Source organism: Parambassis ranga, unplaced genomic scaffold, assembly GCF_900634625.1.
Source record: "Parambassis ranga unplaced genomic scaffold, fParRan2.1 scaffold_24_arrow_ctg1, whole genome shotgun sequence".
In the NCBI taxonomy this organism is placed as follows: Eukaryota; Metazoa; Chordata; class Actinopteri; family Ambassidae; genus Parambassis; species Parambassis ranga.
This window is the reverse complement of record NW_021144797.1, coordinates 2,216,940-2,222,879: the sequence shown is the minus strand read 5'-3', so window position 1 is coordinate 2,222,879 and position 5,940 is coordinate 2,216,940. Positions and strand designations below refer to the sequence as shown.

Genomic DNA, 5,940 nt, shown 5'->3' with positions numbered 1-5,940 from the left:
ATATATTTTTAAAACCGTTAAAGTTAGGGGACGTTTTTGTCCCCGAACAACACATTAGGGGGTAAAATTTGCCCACAGTGTACCGTTGACCTATGAAAAATTTTAAAATCATATTAACAAAATTTATGTAAATTAAGCTTATTGAGGAAAAATGATTCAATTTGTCCACATATTGACAAAGTTATGGCCAAAATAAACAGAAAAAATTCTCTCAGAGGACAAAAATGTCCCGAACAACACATGAGGGTTAAGAGGAAAAGCTGATGTGTCACAGCTGCTGTTTGTGTTCTTTAGTGTCTCCATCTTGATGAAATGAGGCGTTTTACTTCCTCCAAGTAGAGTGGACCTGGCTCACAGAGTGCTGCTGCTGTTTCTGTCTCTCTGTGAGCACCATGTTAAACAGCAGGCTCTGAATAGTGACGTCATGATGTCACAGTCACATCAGTCTAATCTCCCAATCTGAGAGAGAGCTGTCATCAACAGCAGGAAGTGCAGGAAGCTCATGGTGTGCAGGCCTCTGATGTGTGGAGGCTGTCGGCTTGTAGCAGCCAACAAGAAGGGAGTTTGTAAAAGTTCTCTGTAACTTTAGATGTGAGGATTCAGAAAGAACTTAGATCAGATATGTGCAGCACTTGTGCAACAGATACTCCAACAGTGACAGCTCTTCTGAAGAAAGCCTGAGGAGCTGAGACCTGGATGAGACACTGATACAGCTTTGCTCTGCTGACAGGAAGGATGAAGGCTGACCACACACACACACACAAACACACACACAATCATACACACACTCTTACAGACATGCACACACATTTATTGTCACACCGGCTCAGAAAGTGTGACACATTGGGGAGGACAAACACAACCTTAACCGTTTGACCATTTTATTGAAGAAAGAACAGTAGTTGTATACCAACAATTGACAAACAAGGAAATGTGCAAACAAAATACACCGCCATGCCTGCAGCAGGCTGGAGAGAGAGCAGCCCTCCTAGTAGGCCAGACGGGGAGAGAGAGAGTGAAGCAAACAGACTGGGAACTCTTAAACCGTCTCCAGCTCGTCAGCACAGGAGAGCTGCATAAGCTCAGGATCAGCTCCACCCAGCAACCTCCTGCACACACAGGGGAGAGACAGCAGCAACAACACAACACTCTCTGAGAGGCCAACACAGGGCCACAATATAGACACTGACACACACTAACACACAGACACATGCACACAAACATATACAGACACACACAAACACACAATACACTGCTTCAGACACACACACTGCCTGCTTCAACTGTGGAAAGGCTTCCTGTGCATCAGTACAACAGGCTGTTGGGCCTTTGCAGGATCCTGCAGGGTCGACCCCAAAGTTCAGACTCACAGTTCATAGCAGGACTGAGCTGGATGCAGTCACAGCTCCTCACTGTGTGCAGCAGCTGGACTGAGCTGAACACTGGACTCAGACAGATTCAACATCCGCACGTCAGTCACTGGAAGCCTTCAGAATGCTTCTCTCCTCACTCAGCTTCCAGTCCAGATCCAATACCTTACTGCAGGTGAGTGACGGACCTGTCAGCTGTGTGTTAGAAAGAAAGAGCAGAGCTGATAAGTCTACTACTCCAAAAACTGGCCTTCAATGTTTGTCAAAGTTTGTCTTCAAACAAGATGCTTATGTTTAAGGCAAAAGCTGTGACAGAAACAAGTTTTCCTTCAAAGACTGAGGAGGAAAGTTCATGACAGTCAGCACTTCTAAGACCTTGTTCGAGTTTTCGCTTGAAGCTGTGAAGACATAGTGATCTAACAGACGAGGTGGCCGAGTGGTTAAGGCGATGGACTGCTAATCCATTGTGCTCTGCACGCGTGGGTTCGAATCCGTCGTCCGGTCGTGTTGTGTTTTAAGTTCAACAGTAAAAACTATGGACAGAGCTTCCGTGACATCACCCGTTTGTTCGGTGGGAGGCTCCGGGACACTCTGATCGCTGCCATGTTGGCAGCGTTGTGTCCGCCAAAACTCAAACTCACAGACAAAGAGGGGTAGCACTAGCTGAGTTTAGGGGGGTGGGCAAGAAACTTGTACTGTGATATGGCAACCGTCTGTCGCTCAAGCGCCAACGCTCATAATTATGCGTATTTTTAAGTCTGAATACAATCCCACAGCAGCTCATCAACAAACTGTTGAACAAAACTACACCTGTTGCCGTAATTATTCATCTAGTGACGCTGAGTCAAGCGTGTCTTTTGTTTGTTTTCCGCATTCGGCTTTGGCAGGGTTCCTGTTCACTTTTCGTTTCCTTTTCGTTTTTAAGTTGTTGTAAAGATTTGGTTCTTAGTTGCTGTAATCACCTGCTGATCAAATAGTAAAATAACTTTAACCCAATCTCCCGTTTGTTCAGATTGGTCATTGTTCCCAACCCTCTCCCCCCTAGCGGAGGGTTGTAACAACTGTTCAGTGTGTTTTTCTTTTAACCCAAGTTTCAATACTTGTGTAATTGTACAAGTGTAAATGGTGGCTGTGCTATTTTAGTTAGCAGCATTTTAGTTATTTTAGTTAGGCCTCTGGGTCTTACTCCAAAAATAATTTAATTTCCATAGATCTGAAAGAATAAGCCATTCAAATGGAGACATCATTATAACATATCCCTGGGACAGGTGTGTGCTTGCTGTTATGTATGTGTGTGATTGACAGCTGTGCTCAGCTCCACTGTTACTGTGCCTGCATATAACTGTCAGAGTTGAAAGTCAAACACTGATTTTGCTCATGCTTGTACTGCATGTGTTGATGTGAGAAATAGAGTGACATGGACAAGGGAGGTGTGCAGGTCAATACAGTCAGTCTGTAGATATTGTCCTCACCTCTTTGGCACACTTAGCACAGTCTAAGAGATGATGTAGTCTTACTACAGAAAACCTGGCTCAACAGTAAGAATAAAAACCGGCCTCTGTTTATATGAAGTTTGTATCGAGCACTCCTGTGTCTGCATGTGGCCCAAAGTTTTCCTGTACAATGTTTGTCATCCAACAGAAACTGGCTGGTGCAGACAGCAACTCCACCAAGTGTCCCTGTTCAGTACCAGGTACCATTGCTCACTAATTCCTCTGTGCTGTGTTATGCTCATGAAAGTAGCCCCTTTGACACCAGTATGAGGTCTGTAGTTAGCATACGAACGTGCGAGTACAGACTCAACTGATGGATGAATCAGAGCTCAGGGAGCACGTCACATGAAGAGCTGAGTGCACTGAAGTGGAAGGCTCCTCATGTGCACACAGCTGTCAATAAAACACTTTCACTGGCACCAATGCAAGAATGACTGGACACATTTAAAGTTGTTTTCTTTTTAAAAATGACCACAAACACATTTTTACATTGGCTGCTATGATCTGTTGTTTTAGGTGGGCCTGGTTCTCTGTTTTATTTTCAAACTTCTTGTCTTCTGATCTTTGGTTTCTGTCCTTTCTTGTGTCACACTCCAGGGTTTCTGGTGGCCCTGCATGATTCTATCTTTTGTGTGTTAACCATCCGAGTTATAGTTTCTGTTTCATTTTGGTGGTGGTCTTTGCTGCCGTCTTGGGGGTTGTTTCCTGACTTTTTCTTCTTCTTCTTGATTAGCTGCCCGCTCTCATTGGTTCCACCTGTGTCTTATTATCTTTAGCTGCTGTATTTAGTCTGGCTGCCCCCCCTCTGTGTCTTTGACATGTGGTCTGCTAACCTCTGGGTTCCCCGTCTGACCTGTCCATGTCTTGTTTGGTTTGTAGAGGTTTAGTCTTTTTGTGTCTTTCGTTTGCAATGTGTTCATTCAGTTTACTCTGGTGGTTTCTTATGTTTTTGGATTTTGTAATTTTAGAAGCAGCTAGAAAAGTTTCTATTTTCCTAAGGAACCAATACCTTGTTGTATGTGTTAATACATAGTGATATAGACCAAGGAATAGGCTATTATTGGGTACACTGTGCAAAACAAATTATTTTTGCATTTTTAGTGTATAAATGTTACTCAAGATAACTAAAATGAAACTTCAAACCTGTTGGTCTATCTAACCAGTACATATTGAGATTTTTAACATCTCAACAACATGAGCCAGTAATGAGTTTCCATTGAGATCAGATAGTGACCAGTCGGCCCTTTTTTCCATGATCCTCTCCAGCCTGACCAACTTGCAATAATGCTGCTGCTGCTGCTGCTGCTGCTGGAGCTTTTTAGGACCACGATTGATGCAGTTATTTCTGCATCAAGCGTCAGTTTTAGGACAGTTGTAGCTTGAGGACAGTGACAGGAAATGGCTTGACAGGAAGTGTCTGTGAGGTAAAAGCAGTTAGAATCTGAAAAAGGTAAAGTTCATGTACAGATAAAAGGAAATAACTCTGAATCACATTTGTGTGTCAGTATTTGTGTGTGTGTGTAGGAAGGCTGTGTGTGAGAGTTGAGCAGCAACCTTGCCAAAAGCAGGTTAAAGATTTTTGATTTGATCTGACTCACCGACCTACACACACACACACACACACAGCTTCTCCCTAGTCATTGTTGTGTGTGGGCACTTAACCCACACTGCCTCCAGTGGCGCTCCTTGCTGGTCATTGTATGACGCTGCTTGGCAGCAGCCTTAAGCAATTTACCTCTGGGATTATTAAAGTATCTAAAATAATTTTTTAAAAAATGAACCTCCACCAGAAAACACCAAGTGTCACCTCAGCCTCATCAATAATGCAGCTCTCTGCTCTTTATGGAGGCATACGGCTCTTTGGGCCTGTTGAAAGCCACGGCTTGTCAGTCTGAGTTGTTTGAGTAAGTGCTTAAAGAGCTCTCACTAGTGTGACAGTAAACACAACTTGTCACACATTCAGGTGCTTCAGTGTGGAAATGATAAGAAAAGAGAAGCCTGTGACTAAACTGCTGATTTACTTTGCAGAGCTGTTCAGTTCATGCTGACAGCGATGAGAAAATCAGTCATATCAGCTCATCAAATGAGGACGTGTAGCAGCTCCTGCACTGCTTTCAGCACACAAAACTGACTGCAAAGTGATGGAAATGGCCCTTTAGACACAAATAACACAATAATATGTAAATAAATAGACAGGAAGCAAGAGACGGAAACACAACAAAGAATAGTAAATGACAAAGCAAATGGACTCCACAGCAGACTGACTCAGGACTAATGATAGTGATCTCACCACATTTGATGTGTGTGTTTATCTGGTTTTAGGGGTCAGTGTGTGTTCATCCACATGCGGTCCCCTGTGTGTGTTGATGTAAATGTGTGTGTCCTGTCAGCCATGATCATGCTGAGACAGAATAATGCTGGAAAAAGCTCCCAGCTGTTAGACCTGAAGGTAAAGCTGCATGCTGTTGTGGTTTCTCTGAGTGTAGGATCACCACAAGACTTCTGCTGTTTTGTGTTGTGTGTGTTGATCACGATCAGTGATCAATTCAGAAGGAAAAAGAAAAAGGCGTGGTGGCCAAGTGGTAAGGCGTTGGTCTCGTAAACCAAAGATCATGGGTTCGATCCCCATCCATGCCTTCAAAGATCTGTAGGAGGTTCCTTTTAAAGAAAGACAAAACTCAACACCCATTGAGAGTAAAAACTATAGACAGAGCTTCCGTGACGTCACCCGTTTGTTTCTGAAGAGCGATTCTGAGGCTCGGTGGGAGCCGCCATGTTGGAAGCATCACGTCCGCCAAAACTCCAAATATGTACAAAGAGGGGGAGCGCGAGTAGAGTTTGGGGGGTGGGCGATCATGGAAGCGGGAAACTTATGCGTCAGCCATCTGCCACTCAAGCGGCAACGTCTATAATTATGCATAATTGCCATTTTAACATGGGGGTCAATGGGAAATGACTCGCTTTTGGAGCCAGCCCCCAGTGGTTGCGGCATGAATTACAAGTTTTGACACTTCCGCATGGGCTTCAAGTTTGAACCCCGAAGGTTGCCGCCTGACAACACCACACAAAACAAAGAT

General features: G+C 44.0%; 1 non-coding gene across 1 annotated transcript; it reads left to right on the top strand.

The window, feature by feature from the left end:
* The first annotated feature begins 5,428 nt into the window (after positions 1-5,428).
* trnat-cgu (transfer RNA threonine (anticodon CGU)) lies at positions 5,429-5,500 on the top strand. The gene has a single exon. It is a non-coding gene; the product is annotated as a tRNA-Thr (tRNA).
* The last annotated feature ends 440 nt before the right edge of the window (positions 5,501-5,940 follow it).